Here is a 16175-nt window from a genome sequence, read left to right on the forward strand (position 1 = left end):
CTACATTGATCTCCCAGTATCAGAAATGCTGGCTAAAAAAAAAATAATCAGAAAACTGCATACAGGCTGGGACTTGGGAAAAATACAAGAGAATTGGGAAATGACAAGGGAATAGTAACATGTTTCGGGTCCAGCCTGGGAACTTAGCACTGCAAGCAGAAATGGTGGAGAAATATAAGATCACCACTGCAGCTCATCTGCGGAAACATAAATGTAATTTTGGAATTACTAAGTGAGATATTCCAATGAGAAGCAGGGACTTAAATGTCATTGTATGAGGAATCAGTGAGATTTCTTCCCATTTAATACCGTAACTGCTTTTGGTCATCCATAGGCACTTTAAGATTAACCGAAACCAGAGCAGATGGAGGTCTGAGGTGAATTGAGAGTCATTTAGGAAAGAAGATTGAAAAGCCAGTTCTGTGTAGCTGAGGCGGGGAGGGTGGGGAAAGGAGACAAGAACTATCTCCATAAAAATACCTGAGTAAGGAGCGGTGAGCAAAACAGCTACTGAAATGAGAGCCTATGCTGGTGACAGAATATATGGGACTAAACTGGTGATGGAAACGACACTAGGGCTCCTGACCATCAGGGACACGGACAGTCTGGGAGAATCTCCTAGAAGGAGTAATGGGCAGAAAACACCAACTTGTTTCAAGTTGGAGCACAGTCCTTTTGTTAAAAAGACCATGAACAACATTGTGCCTGACATGGCAGAGAACTGAGCTGTATGATCCGGGTTCCTCCTGTGCTTCTAGCTCTACATTGCCTAATGGGAACAGAGCAGCAGCAAACCAAGGCCTTTGGCTACTTGTTACTGGAGATCTGTGGAATATTTTCTCAGCAGTTGCAATCCCAGCAGCTCCAGTGTCCTGGCTAAACACCAACACATTCCTCTGATATTTAAGTCCCCCCCGTGGTTTCACTTAGTAATGCTACTCTTTGCTCCTTGCCCAAAAATTGTGTCACAAGGCTGCTTTTTTGTGCTTAACAAATATTATCTACTTACTGAACTGCTCTTCAAACTGTAGTATAATTCACTCTAGTGTGTAACTGTGTTGCATTTTAACCTGCACAGAAATAGCATGTGCAAGTGTGGAGAGAGGATGGGAGAAAAAAATAGCAATATAAAAATAATCCTTATGACAGCATTGAGCCCAAATGAGCAATATTACCCTTATTTTACAGTAGGGGATTGCCAATTCTTTTCATCTATAAGCAAAGAGTTTGAAACCTTTCCCATGAAAACACAATAAGCAGGTGTGGTTTGGGATTTTGCTATCAGCTATAGCCTTAAAACAATCCTGGAAACTTAGTCTTGAACCTGAATTCATGAGGCTTTAAATGAAGCCCAAAGTTGTATTCTGGCTTTCTGTCAAAATCAGAGAAAATTAATTATCTTGGTCTAAAGACCCTAATTTACACTGGCAGGCTAGAATTTTGGAACAATATGAATTTCCCAGGGTGTATGTGTCGATGACTGTTAACCTGCATGACCAGTATTGCAACAGGGCCTGGATCCTCCCAAACAAGCATAACGACATGTGCTATCCCAGATCTGTATCTATGGATGGCAGATATTACATAGAACAAGGTATCATTATTATTATTATTATTTAATTCTTGTAACAGTAACTGGAGCAGCTGAGCTACTCCCACAGCTGCATTAAATATCACAACTAAAATATGCAATCCTTTTTTTATTTCATCTTCTATGAGAAAAGTGGACTGTAGTGTTTCAACAGAAGATTTTAAGCACATATTTCTCTGTAAGTAGATTGGAAAATACAGCTCACAAAATGCTCCTTGCTATTCCAGTTTTGCCTATATTCAGTAATGCAGCTGAGTGTGTAAACACCTAAAGCAGCTTCAGACAAGGTATCTTGGACCCTGGAGCTGTGCAGGTAGTATGGAGAAAAACACAGACTAACCTGTCCTAAGAGTGGGGTAAATTAGTCTACACAGAGCTCTGTCTCATTGAGTTACTTCAATACTTGGATGGGTTTGGGTTAGACATGGCTTGATTAGAGCTGACTCTAAGCACAAGCCAAGTAGGCAGATTTTCAAGGGCATTCACAAGAAAGCTGCTGAGATAAGAAACTTTCTGCCTAATTTTGCTGTGCCAGAGCCTTGGGAAGAGGAAAGAGGTACAGGAGGAAGAGCTATTCCTGCCGGAGCTGCGCTGGCTTCCCGTCACAGCTCCTTCACACCCCGTGGCACAGCCAGACCACAGCTGCTCTTCCTTGGGGTGGGGAAGAACTTCAGGTGTGCCCTTGATGGGCTGGGGTAGGCTGGCAAGGATAGGGACCTCCTTTCACAGCAGCAGGTGTGTGTGCAGGGGTACTGCACACAGCCTTGTGGGGAAGATGTGGAGATACATGCTAGTGGTAGCTGTGAGCAATTGCACCAGGTACAACTGGACCTGCTCTCCAGGACAGGTTTGTTGCAGAGGAGCTTCACAGGGTGGAGTGAAATTTGGTCTCCTAGATAACCTGGAGCCACCTTCTGGGGATAATGACTGAAATCCTGAACGCAGTTCAACATGGATGTAGTATTACAGCCAATAGTGCTAAAAAGTGCTGCAGCACTTTGGACTCATAGGAGCTCTCTTAGCGCAAAAGGCTTAGTGTCCAGACATATGGCTTCACTGTCAGGCTGCCAAGAGGTGACAAAAGCACGAATAATGCCAGGTCACTTGCTGTCAGGGTGGAAGAGCCTCCTGGCCAACCTGAAGGGAGATCAAGCTTTCCTCCCTGCCTGGGGCAAGGGCACTCCTGCATGAGGGGCTGCACTGCCCAGGGAGGTGTCACAGCCCCAAGCCTGACAGTGTTCAGTAAGAGACTGGACAATGCCCTCAGACACATGGTGTGAACTGTGGGATTGTCATGTGCAGGGACAGGAGTTGGACTCGATGATTCTCGTGGGTCCCTTCCAACTCAGGACATTTTAGGCTGGATGAAGTAGTTTACATGATACTGTTTCTAACTACTGAAGTAGTTTACACGATACTGTTTCTAACATGTTTGATTAGCACTGGCCACATTCTCCATGAGAAGGTGCCAGCCCAAATTTCCGTAGATTATTCCATCACTCCTGAGACTCACTACTATTTCCCTTAGAGTCCATTTCAGGTGTCCGCTAATTGTCCAGCAACAAATTCAGCCTCACCTGGTGTGCCTCTGTGGCAGTGATACAGCAAAAAGGTGTAGCTTCTCTGAGACGAGGTGGCATAGCAGCACCCAGGGTGCTGTGCAGTGCCACGGCTCTTGCCAATGAGCCCTTCCCTCCCAGCACACCACGGAGGGGAGAAGGACAAACTTTGCTTTACGGGGGGCAAGTGACCTGCAGAGAGCGTAGACAGCTGCAGCAGCATTAGGGCTGTGCACGCCATCGCGCTTTAAAGAAACAGGCAGAGAATTGGCTCCAAATGTCACTTGGTGGCTCGGGGTGATGGGGTGCTGACTTTAGGGCTGCCTGCGCGCCCTTCCCGCTCAGCTCCGACCAGGAGAGGGAGCCCTGGCCCGCGCACGGCCGCGTAACCCGCCTCCTCCCGGCGAGACCCTGCAAAGTGCGAGAGGGACGGCGCGGCAGCTTCCGCGTTACAAACCCGCTTTTGCTCCCCCCATCCCGGCTGCTGCCGGTTCCCCGGGGTGACATCCCCCCCCGCCCTGCACGGGGCTGCGCTACGGGCGGGGGAACCGTCCCCGTGCGCGTAAGGAGCGCGGCCGGCGGGGAAAGGGGCGGCCCGTGAGCGCGGGGCGGAGACGGGGGAGGAGGGAGGTGCGGACTGGGGAGGAGGGGGAGGAAGCAGCAAGAGAAGGAGAACACGGCGCGCGGGACGTGGCAGCGCGCCCTCTGCGTTCTCAGGTGAGCCCCGGCGCGTGGGGGCGGGCGGGCACACGCGTGTTTGTACGGGCGTGGGCGGTGGGAGGGAGGGAGGCAAGGAGGGAGGCGGGGGCAGGGCGGGGACCGTCCCATCCCGGCTGTGAACTTCCCGGCAGTCGGGAGGGAAAGTTGTTGGTGGGGGAGGCGGTTTCCAGCCCGGGCGCTGTGCGGGGTGAGGCGGGCGGTTGTGGTGCGCAGCCGGCAGCAGCTGCCGCTCGTCGGCCGGAGGGGAAAAAAAAAAGGAGGGGAAGAAAGACGAAGAGACGCTCGGGAGAGCCCAAGGAGCCTTTGCGGTGCCGCGGCAGCAGAGCCCGGCATCCCACGGCCGGAGCCGCCTCTGCACGGTGAGAGCGAACGTGCGCGGCCGCGTCCAGCCCCGTTGGGCCGGGGTAACGGGAGGGAGGAGGCGAGCGGGCGCTGTGGCGGCTGTGCTGCTACCGGAGCCGGGGGACCCGCCGCTGTCCCTCGGTAACGGACGCAGTCGGTGTGGAGACAAGTCTGAGCCGAGCTGCAGGACCGCGGATACGTGTCTCTGGCCGTGTCCCCGGTACCCGAAATGCGGAGCGGTTTGCTTCAATTTCCTACTTCGGGCCAGGGAAATGTGGATATTCCTAGGTAAGGTGCTACGTGCACTGACAAATACAACTTGATTTTCATCCGCATTTCAAATGCGTGAACCTCTGATACCTGTTCTGCTGTCAAATAGAACCTTGAAAGGGAAGGGGCGAGAGGAAGGGGTCAGGCTTAAACCGCAGCAGGAAAGTGGAACAGTCACGTCCAAGAGAACAGCCTGAAAGTGGCTAGATATTGGCAGCAAGATGTCTTTTGATGTGTGTTTGTTGAGGTCAGCTGCCCCTTCTGCAAAGCATTTTGAGGGGGTGTCTGGATGGAAGCTGGATGTTGGGAATGTTTTCCTGAAAAGGAAGGGAGACGGGGGGAAAGAGACTGTTAGGGCTCCTGTGCTTCAGGTGGCCCTTTTCCATGCCAGTTTCCTTCGTTACAGTGGCAGTGCTTGTTCCTCAGCCTGTCTGTACAGTGCTTGGCACAACAGGACCCTGATTTGAGGGCCTTAGGAAGTTACTGTAAACTGGACTATAAATACACTCTCACACGTACACTCTCTGTCCTAGCTTCTGCTTTGTGAATAGCTAGTCATAATGCTTAGATAAAATTCTGTTTTCTTTAGCAGATCTTCTTTTCTTATAAAATGGTGGCTTTTGTTCTGTGCATTTAGCTTTGTTGTCCCAAGAAAGGCTTTTTCTTCTGAATTTGGAAGATTGCAGTGAACTCCTTATTTTTTTTGAAAAAAAAAAAAAATATTTGCTATGTAATTAATAACGTACTATTTTCCTGACGCTCCATTTTTAACTGTGGCCCCTCTTGGATGAGCAGAACTGTCACTGAACTTACACTTCCATACACAGAAGGATTGTGGGGTATTATTTATTAACTGTGCTGTGGAGAGTCCATATCTCATAACTTAGAGGGCCATTTATAACAGGTGGCTTTTGGCAGCTTGGGAAGATTTACTTGCTGTCTTGTGTTCCTTGCAGGAAAAGCCTCTCCTGTTTGCATGGAGAGCATCACCCCAGTGCAAGGGCTTTCTGGTGGGAGGGTTCGGTGCTGGGAAGGGTCCAGCTTTCTGCCCTCATTGCCTGCATGTCTGTGGTGAGCAGGAAAGGGCAAGTGGAGAGGATTAAGCTCTTGAAGTAGGTGCAAAATTTTTCCTGCCACTGTGAACACTTTCTCTGGAGGAGCAGTTAAGGCTGCAGAATAATGTGGGATGTGGAGAATAAGGTTGTGAGGAACTGGGGTGGTGGAAGCATGCAGGTCACTGAAATGATCAGGAAACATTAAGCTGGGAAGATGGGAGATGCTGCATGGAGGTGAAGCAGAGAGCCGTGGGGTGAGAGGTTAAGTTTCTAGCCCAGTGCCTCTGTTGTCAGGCAGAGAAGTCTACACACACAGAGCCCTGTGACTTTCTTTCCGTCCCTCTGGATGTAGCTTGAGTTCAAAGTCTCTATGTATTACATAGGAAGAGCTGTGCTTGCTCAAGTCTGCCCATGTCTGGTCCCTCCAGAGTCTGTGATGAAAGCTGGTGTCTGAACACTTACGGGCTCTCTCTTTCCAGACCCCTGGGGTTCTGTGCAGGTATCCTGCATCTGAGCATTAGTTAGTATGCAGCAGGGATGAGGACTGTGCTGGTATAGGCTTGAGTAGGCTTGTACCCTGGGCCAGGCAGTGCTACGACAAAGTGTCTGTCAGGAGCACATAGGTAAGAGAGACTTGAGAGGGTTGGGAGAGTGGTGAGGTGAGATGGTGCCTGGACACATGGAGGTATGGGAAGTTCCTCCTTGCTGGCACTGATGCTGTAATTTTATACTCTGAAACACACATATAGGAAGGAGGAGGCAGAGAGAGCTTGTCGCAGCTTTATTCCTTCAACATCTGCGTGTGCCTGGTGCCAGCACCAGGGAAGAAGCATTTTACTCCTTCAGGAGGAGAGGCCAGAATATGTTCTTTCCTTCTCTTATGTTGCTTGTTTTGGCAGGCACATGATCCATATTCTTTTCCCTATTTGTCCCGAGTCCTGTACTGCTGTCAAATGTCCTCCCATTTCAGTAAGACTCTGACTCGCAACAACTTGCCACAAATACAACCCTCGCAGCTGATGGTGTGTGAGAAGAGGTGTCCCAACTTGGCTCTCTGAGGTTGCATTAGCAAGGCGGACAATTAGGAAGGTTATAACCAGCATGTGAATGTGTTTACATATCTGTGAGCATCCACACTGCCTGGTCTTTCTTTTCATCATACAGCAATAGGAAGTGCTTTGGGAATAAAAATAGATATATGGAAAAGCCTATATAAGCTGAAATCTGTGAACAGCGCCACGTTATCTGGGAACTGAAACACTTTCTACAGTGCAGCTCACAGTTCAGACATTGCCTGTTCTCCTCCTTCCTCCCCTGCCTTTCTCTCGACACAGCTCATGGATTTTACTGTCCCTGTTGGTAGAGCAAAGAGCTGTCTCCTCTGTGCTACTGGGCTGATCCAGCTGGTCCAGTAGAATCTCTGTACCCAGTGGGTAAGAGCTGGTGTTTGTCCAGCTGCGTGAGGTGGAACAGATGCAGAAGGAAGGCAAAGCTGTCGTGTTTGCAACCCTTGAGCTGACCCCCCTCTCTTGCACCAGCTCTGCAGCCTGGGTGTAGCACAGAGGCCCATGTGCAGGTGGGTTTCTTTCCCTCCATGGTTTATAACTGCCTTTTTCTGCTCTGCCATCAGCAAAATGTATGGCTGAGATTTGGTCACTGCTAAACTAGAACAAAACAGCTTCTTTTTTTGGGAGGTATTTTAGGATTTCTTTCCACCCCAAAATGTTTTCTCAAAGCAGAAGGCTAATCTTGAGTTTCTCAGGCACAGTGGTGTTATGTGTAGGGCTTTTGCGTGTGACTGAGCCGTATGTATGCTCAGAGAGTGCAAAAAGGACACTGATTTGGGGAAATGGGTTCAAACAGTACCTATGCTTTTGGGAAGTTTGATCTTAGGCAGCACGCTTGTTACCTTCAACCTCAGAGGTCCCAGTGAGACATAAGCACAGATCATGATATTCATAAATTCGGAGTCTTATTTGATAGAAAATAAAATACAAGAATATGAATATATACCTGTACACATTTTGTTATATGGTTTCTTAAAAATAGTTGCTGGTAAAACAAGATTTCTACTGGAACCGAAGAATTGTATCTTTAGTCAATCCTTTGTTAATTTTACAACTCTCATCAAATGGGGGCTACATCCCCAGGAATTCCTCTGACACAGGTTTCCCCTGAGTCTGGGTGATTATCCAATTTCAATTCTAAGAAAATTGCAGCAAGGATAACTGGCTAAAGATAGAAGTCTCTGAGAACGTTAGGGAAAGAGAAGGAAAGAGTGTGAGAGAGTGAGACCTTCACTTTCTTGTGTAAGATGAGGAGAATTATACTGGTCCTTAACTTTTGCAGTGGGTGGCATCTCTGGTGTTGGGTTTGAGTGTTCTTCTTTATTTCTTTCTTTCTACTTATTTCTCTTCTATTATGTGCCAACTCTGTGTTTGTATGAAAAAGCTACATTGATTCTTATGGAGTCTTTTTAGATTTAGGTGTGTTAACAGAAAGAGATCATTAACTTAGAAGCTCTGTCTGGGTCAGAGCATAAGAGATTGCTGTGAAGCCTGGGCAGAGTCAGAGGGGTGGTAAGTGGTTCCTTTTCCTGGGAACACCAGGGAGGTCCCAGAGAGCTATTACTTTGGAAATCCCACCCAGAGCAGGGTCATCAAGAACTGCCAGCTCTCTCTAAGTGTCCACAGCAGACCATAATATGCCTGGAAGGAGAACTGGATGGTCATGTGTGCCCATCCCACGTCCATCATGGGTATTGGGATCCCTGAGGTGGTGTGGGAGAGTGTCCAGTTAATTCAGAAGCATTTGAGACTGCCATCAAGCCCCTTTACTCTTTAATTGCTAACAGCTGGCTTAGGTGTTTCTGGCCAAGCTTTCGTGTTTAACCCTTGCAGCTTTAGATGTGGCTGTGGGTCAGGGGCTTGTCTGGATGTGAGCTGGGAGGTCTGTGCTGCAGCCTGGAAGTACCAGGAGAAAAGGCTGGTTGTTGGCTTTGCATGAAGCTCCTTGGACAGTTTTCTTGTGTGGCTGAAAGGCAAAGATGCAACATGAATCATGGACTTGAGCAGATATGTAGGAAGCCTCTTCAACTTTACTAAGCTGAGGTGTTATCAGAATTAGAGGAGGACTTTAAAACTTATCTTTCTTTTTTTTTTTTTTTTTTAATATGTCTCTAACTAGAAAAGCTGCTGTGTGGTGGTGTTTGGTTCTTTTTTTTTTTTTTTTTTTCTCAGTTTTGCTTAATCCCTTGCGTGACTGAAATAAGTGTGTAATGGAATATTGACTCTCTTAGGCTTGATGCTGTGCACTTGTAGGGATGTAATGTTTTCAGATGTTCAGAGCATGATTCTTATACATTTGATCAACTTGTCTGTAAAAGCTTGCAAAACTGTGACCTAAATGTTTATCCTTAGCGCTGGCAGGATGCTGGGGAGCTGTTTAACTATATATTTATAACAATTATGCTGCTTGATGAGAAAGACGTGACATATTCTTCTCAGAGGGAATTTTTGCCTTTTTTTTTTTTTGCCTTTTTCTGCCTGTGATTTGTGATTATAGTTGCCTTTCTTTATCATTTTACCTTTTGTTCTAGATGTAAATAAAGAGCTAATTACAGTTAATCTCAGTGCAAAGTAATGAAATTTTTAGAGTGCAAAATAACTCCCATCTGTTAGATTTGCGATAGCGTTTTGGGGTTTGCCTTCTACTCGGAAGGAAGCCAAAACTTGTCTTGCTCAATTTAAAGTTTTCCTTGCAATATTTAAACTGGATTTTTAATCATTCAAAAAACAAACAGAACTGGAAATAGCTTTTCAAATTATGTTTGGCTGTGTTCTTAACATGCTGGTTGATAAAACCTGAACAGCTCTGTCATATTCCTACCAAGATGAGTTGAAATCCTACTACCAGGTTCTATAGGAACAGGTGTGAGACATTATTCTGGAAATGCATTTATTTTTCATAGTAGTATATTGCATTTCTGTGTTTCCTGCCTACAGGGGCTCCATGTGCCCAGCCAACCAGCCCCAAAACAGCTTGTTCCAAGGGAACTGCTGCTTTCATAGTTACCATTTAAGATGGGCTCAGAATCCAAGTTTTGTGTGGTGGGTATGTGGTGCATTTAGCCCCATCAGCTCTAGTGAGTGCTAAGCTCAGGGAATTAATCTATACTTTGCACTCGTATGTTATCTTTCATCTTTCATCTCAGCATCTCTAAGCACTTTAGAGACATTAAGATGCACGGCTGTGGTGCAGGGTGGGGAGAGGCTGTCATAAATGTGGCTGGGGAAACGGAGGCACAGATTTCAGGAGCCTCTACTAATGTGCTCAGTTCAGGGGACAGCCATTTATTAGCTCTCTGATGCCTGATTACCAGGGAGGCACTACAATTTTTCATGCATCACAGCTGGTGATTGATGCCTCTGTAGGTTTCATGTAGATTAACGAGAAACTCATATTGCTACCCTAAACTAGTAAACTGTTTTAAAGTCTTCAGCCTTAGAGACTTAGAGGAGCATTGTAAATGGCAGTGGCAGGAGCCCAAATTTTTAGGTGTGGTTTTTTTCTCCCCCCCAGGTTAGCCCTATACCAAACAGCAAATCTCACTAGGAATGAAAAGTAAAATACACTCACCTCCATCCTACTATAGTAACATCCAGGGCCCCGCCTACATAAGTTTATGAGCAATCTGTTGATTCAAAGCTCTGAGATCTGTAGAAAATACTTATTCTGACAGTAAGAGCCGTACAAATTCCCTCTAATACGAATAATTGGATTTGTTCTGTTGAGAAATAGCTGCATCCCTGCTCTTCCTTCAGGCGCAGACACCTCCCAGCCCTTGTTTATAAGTAGGGATCCAGATAACGGGAGGAGGATGTATGTGTTGCTCACCAGTCTGATAACATGGGCAGGCTGTGGAGGGCTTGTAGGGCACCCAGCCTCTGTGAATGAGCACAGATATGCTGCTGCATCCCAAAACACATTGCTGTGGCAAATTGTGCTGATTGCAGTTGAGCTGGACCAGGCTGATGTGTTGGAGGGACTGAAGGATGTGGCAAAGTTCAGACTCCACTAGAGTAACATCCCCATGGGCTGGGTTGTCTTTCCCCGTCATCTGTTCTCCTGCAAAAATAGCCACAGCCTCAGTGCATTTACCTTTCTCCACCTTCCTTGTTCTTTCTCCTGTTGCCACATGGACTCTAGGGTGGCTGTTTAATTCTGGCTCCTTGGGAGGTTGCACATGCACAGACACCCTGACCCAGACCACAGAGAGGTGGAAATGCTTTTCTCCAAATTTATTTTCTGCCAGGTGCAATGGTCTCTAGTTGATGCCAAGAAGTGTCAAAGAGCAAAAGAGAAGCTTAACCCAGCTTTGCAAAGACACTCAGTGATTGCTGGCCTCCCAGTGCAAGGAGGTGTCAGCCCAGGGCTGAGGTCCATGCAGATTTGAGAACATGAAGGCATCCACTTCCTGGCATTGAAAGTCCTCAGGAATGAAAATTTTGGAGACCTTTCAGATTTTTGGCCCTTCACAGCAGGATTTTTAACACATAGCAGTATTTCCTCCTGTCGCTGCTCCTTGTAGCCTTTGGAAATGTCAGCAGCGCATATATTGCCTTTTGTTTGTCATTCAGCTGGAGAAATGAATTCATTGCTCTTATGAGATCAATCATATGCTCCCCAAATAACTAATATTGATGACAATCACAGCATACTGCTGCCTGCAGCTTCCCCTCAGCCTTCCCACTGTGTAGGTGCTGTGGGTCACAGAGCAGACCTCGCAGGGGGCTCCTGTACTTGAAAGTTCTGGGTGCCATTGTCTGAAGGTTGAATTTAGAGTTGCGCTGATGAGGTCAGTGCAGGCAGAGCCCAAGCAAGTGTCCTATGATGTCATAACCAAATATTTGCGGAAGGAAATGTTAGAGACATGGGAGCAAATGTGATACATGTGGCATGGGAAGGACCGTCTTGTTCTGTTTCCCTTTTGCTCCTTCGTTTCTGTCTGTACCCAGATTTTTTTAGTCCCCTTTGCAGGGTGCAGCTGTACTGTGCTGACCAGGACGGGGCAGGCACACATAATAAAGTTGCTGTGATAGTCACCAGGAGGACCAAGTGGCTGGAATGGGAAGATGGAGGCCTGTGGGAGGGCTGGAAGAACTGCTTCCAAGTGGGGTGTTGCCCTGGATGGGGCAGGTAGCTTCTGGGCTTTCAGTGCCTTTGCTGTTCCTTTTACTATTGCTTTAAATTTTGCACGCTTACAGAGCAGCCTACCTGAGCTAGGGGAGAGGGAAGAAAGCATCTCCAAGTCCTCTTCTTGTTTGCTTTTTCTTGTAAATCTGATTAAGTTAACATGATTAATATAAGTGCCAGATGTGGAAAGACTGTGTGGCTCAAACTTGAAACAGAAAAGCTCAGCTGACTTGCTTTTACCCATGAATGTGTTGCTTCAGGATACCTGGAGTCACTTGAGGATATCCTCCTCTTGCGCTGCAGGGAGAGTTGGAGATCAGGTCTTCACCACTCACAGCAGCGTGGGTAAACCAGCTAGCGGTGCTGGAGACATCACAGTCTGCCTGGGGATTTTGTGGCAACAGCACAGAAAAAGAGATGCTTGGACAGGGGAGTGAAACACAGTGATGTTGTGCTCTGGAGCATGGTGGTGCTTGGAGGCTTTTTGCCTGCTGTGTCCCTCTCTGAGGGAACAAGAAGGGGGAAGATGTCGGCTGAATATAGAGCAGTCATCCTGGGAATCTGATCTGCAAGTTCTGAGGGCTATAGGCGGAGGAGATGAAATTAAAGTGCAGGTATGTAGCTGGCAGCAAGGGCTTGAAGTTAAGAGACTCTTGCAGTATTTTTTGAGACTGAGAGCCCATTACAGCTAGTGCTCAGCAGAGCTGGGTGCAGCCCCTGTTGTGACAGTGGGATGTACAGTGGGGCAGCAGAGCTCTTGCTGTGCCAGGCTGGGCTTGTCTCTCTCAGGAAAGCTGTTCTGGGGTTCAAGAGTCCCAGGCCGGTCATGCAAAAGGCAGTAAGCCCAGCTGATAAACCTGCATGAGTCTGCATTGTATTCTCTGGATTTAGAGACTTGGGCTGGGCTAGCTTAGGGTTGCTGCTGTGCAATCTGTTGCACAATGTGGATGTGTTGTTATGTGCACAGGGACAGTAGAATAACCTCTTGGGGAAGGCAGTGGAGTTGCTTACATCTAAAAGCCATTATAAAGGTTAGGAAGCAGAATGTGTAAATTAAATGCTTCTCAGATGTCTCCAGGGGCTCCATAAGAGCTAATGGGCACTCTTACAGTGAGGGAGAAATCTCACTGTGGATTCCTTAAGTATCCTCAGGTGTTTGAGCCATGTTGGTTGCAGATTTCTTTTTTTTCTGCGCAAAGATTAGTTTGTCAGTTTATTTTCCTGTAGCGCAATATGTGGGTATTTCTCAGAGCTGTCCTTTTGCTATAACATCGCTGTCCAAAATAGAAGCATTGTGTCTGGCTTCATGGAAGGCCCCAGCACTCTTTGAAGCTCTGTTGGAAGCTTTTCATTCCCTGGCTATTCAGGCTTAAAAAATAGACTAACTTGGCTGGATACCTTTTCCTTGAGCACAGAAGTGCTCTTGTAGATTGGTGTTTGAACTGCTTGGTAGCCAGCATGTATGCATTTGTAATCCATGCTGTTTGATTTCATAGCTGTGGCTCAACCTGCCCCTCTTCAGCTCACTCCACAGATCTCTTGGTGAGAGTCCCAGCTGTTTATTTGTCTTGTCCAGGTGTGCGTATATTTCAGAGAGGTGACAGATTGAGCTGGTTTATTTTAAATGTATGAAATGTAGCATGCTCTGCTTGCTAAACAGCTGCCAAATTATACTCAGCAGCACCCTGGTCTCAAGCAGAGCAGCGTGCAGGATCCATAGCATTTCTGCTTTGCCAAGCCCTAGGAGGACACCAGAAGAACTGAAACAGAAAGGAGGGGATACTGACTTTCTTCAGATTTATTTTCGAGCCCCCTGCACTTCTCTCCACATGTCTAGGTTGCACTTTTTCTTTTCTCTTGAGAGGGGGAAAAATAGCTTCTTCCCTTGAATATTGATTATTAGTGTGAAATCTGTTGAGCCAAAAGGACACTGGGAGATGGTATCTAGGTGCCAACAGCAGACCACAAATTGCCTGCTTGGCATTCACCTCTGTCCCAAATACTGGTACTGACAGAAGCAAATCTTCCACTACCAAGGGAGCTCCCAGAAATGAGTCACTGTTAATGACCATCTCCCTGCTTTTCCCTGAGCCTCTGAGCTCGAGGAGGGGCCACTGCCTGCTCTGCCCACAGGAGCTCTTGGTGCTCTTTGAAGGTCAGCCTTGCTGCTGTGGTTTGCACTGCTGCATTGGAGGAGAAATAGCTTGGGATCACCTCCCGGGGTGACCCCTGGAGTGATATACTGCTGGGTTGGTTCATTCTCGTGTTGGTGATTTAATAAAAAGTAATTAGTAAAAAGGTGGCAGACTGCAGCCCTTTACCTGGATGTTCACCGCAGGAGGCCAGGAAGAGGCAGCAGTGGGTGACGGGCAGTGGAGCCACCTCAGGTGCCTGGTGCCATGTCCTCAACTGGCGAGGAGCTGGCTGAGCCACTGACTGAGAAGATTGCTTCCAGGTTTTCTTGTTTGTTTTTTTTTGTGTGTGTTTGTGTGTATGTGGTTAGTTGCGTTTTGGTTTGTGTTTGATTTGTTTGGTTTGTCTTGTTTGTTTTTTTTGGTTTTCCCCTCTTCTGGGTACCAGTAGACCTGGGTGTAAAGATGTGTATGAGCACCATAGCTCCCCAGTGTCAGGAGCCAGCTCTGGACAAGGAAGACAGCAGATGATTTGTATTAGTAAAGGGGGAGACTAGGGTAGCTTTCAATCTGACTCCCTCCCGTTAGTCTAATTCTTTTTTCACCCCGCCTCTGCAAAAGCTAGTGTTTGATATTTGCTGTGATTACAGTTTCAGTCTGCTCAAACGTAAGTGTTTCCTTTGGTTTTAACGATACAAATTACTTTTATAATAGAAACATCCCAGAACAAAATCCTTTCAACCCACTCTGTTAGGCATGTGATAGCTTGCTAAGTGCAGCTACCTTGAGAAAAGTGAGACTTCAGCATTGATCTTGCAAGTCCCTGACTTGGATGTGTCACTATTGGATGTGCTGAATGGGTCGCACTGACTGCTCCACAGCATCCCTGACTGTGGGCCAGGATTCAGCCCTGGCTGATTCCTGCTGAAATGTGCCTGGCTGTTAGGGAGCTGCTGCCAAGACAAATTGGGCTCTCTGCCCTTAGGAGAGATGTGAATGTTTTCCAAGGACAGTGTCAGGGGCCTTGTGCTGGTCAGTGTGCCTGTGTTTGAAGTGATGAGTGTGGTGAAGCGTGCACGAAAGCAGGGAAAGTGTTCTGAGGTGCTTATGGCGTTAGCCATCAAATTGCTGTTGGTTCCCCCCCATTCATTTCTGGAAGCTGTCTGGGAAGGAAAACTTTAATGTGTAAATTCCTCCTGGAGAGAAAAAGCTGGGCTTCCAAAACCTGTCACCTGTCTTTCTACCCACATCTTCAGAGATTTCGGTGTAATGTTGGGTTGCGCGGGAGGGCTTTCTGCAGGAGTGGCTCTGCTTCAGGCAGGGACATGAGTGGACACGCTGGTGCTGCAGCAAACAGTGGTGCTGTGCGGTGCCCAAAGGGCCTCTGGAGGAGAGGCAGCATCAGAGAGACGCTGCGCAAATCCCAGCTAAGTGGCACCAAGATGGTTTATGCTACAGTAATTCCTCCCTTTGTCTGACTTACTCCTGCACACACTGAAAAGCAAAAGTGTTTCCTGGAGGGCTGAAGGGCCTTTTCCCACTTTCCATTAGTATTTGTGCTATTACTTTTCTGCAGCTGCTTTTGCATACTGCCCTTTGTCTGCCTTTTGGATCCTTTACATTTACTTGGACTTTACATCTATTTTCCCCATAAGAAAACCTAGCAGACTCACCAAGAAGCTGTCTCCAATGCTGCTGGGTGATGATGCAGGGTTGTGGGCATGTGGTCATCCTGAGGGTCTTTTCCAACCTAAATGATTCTATGATGTTGGAGCTGAGGAGCTGTGCCCCTCTCCTGAGCGCCAGCCCCACGCTGCAGCCCTTCAGCCCCAAGTCCACATGGTGTGGAAGCAAAGTATTTCCTAAGCTAGCCCACCCTGGGTTTTGTTAGCCTTCTCGTGTCTGCATCCCTTTTCCTGGGGCCAGTCCTGCACTCTCAAATGCTTTTGACTCGGAGGGGCTTGGGACAGAATTACAGAAAGAAAATAATATGTAAGACCTGCTCTGGCCGGTATTATTTTTTTCTTCTTTCTGAAACTGCTTTATTTTAAATGCCCTTTCAGCCGGAGCACTTAGTGGCGAGGTTTTGAAGGGTGCTTTTGTTCTGCGTGCCAGGGTGTGACTTCTCAGTGAAAAGCAAAAAACCTGTCAGCTCTCCCTAGGTGCCTGTGGTTAGGAGGGACAAAGGCATTTTCTTGGAAAATGCAGCATTGTTCTGTAGAATTGGTACAGTGTCTTTGAGAATAGGTGTACAGTAGTTACTTTGAGTGCAGCACTCTTTGTTAATTATTTGACACCTGTCTGGGGTTTT

General features: G+C 47.3%; 1 protein-coding gene across 5 annotated transcripts in view; it reads left to right on the forward strand.

Annotated features, from left to right (window-relative positions):
- Positions 1-3761: 3761 nt before the first annotated feature.
- Positions 3762-16175, forward strand: part of IL1RAP (interleukin 1 receptor accessory protein) — a 43767-nt gene continuing 31353 nt past the window's right edge. Inside the window, exon 1 of one of the 5 annotated variants that reach the window (XM_082055851.1) lies at positions 3762-3867. The gene's annotated coding sequence lies outside the window, so the exon portion shown is untranslated. Of the gene's footprint in view, positions 3868-4109; positions 4230-16175 lie in introns of those variants that run through there. The other 4 variants (XM_082055845.1, XM_082055847.1, XM_082055846.1 and 1 more) reach the window with 4 other exon arrangements.

Source organism: Streptopelia decaocto (genome assembly GCF_964273445.1).
Source record: "Streptopelia decaocto genome assembly, chromosome: 6".
NCBI lineage: Eukaryota > Metazoa > Chordata > Aves > Columbiformes > Columbidae > Streptopelia > Streptopelia decaocto.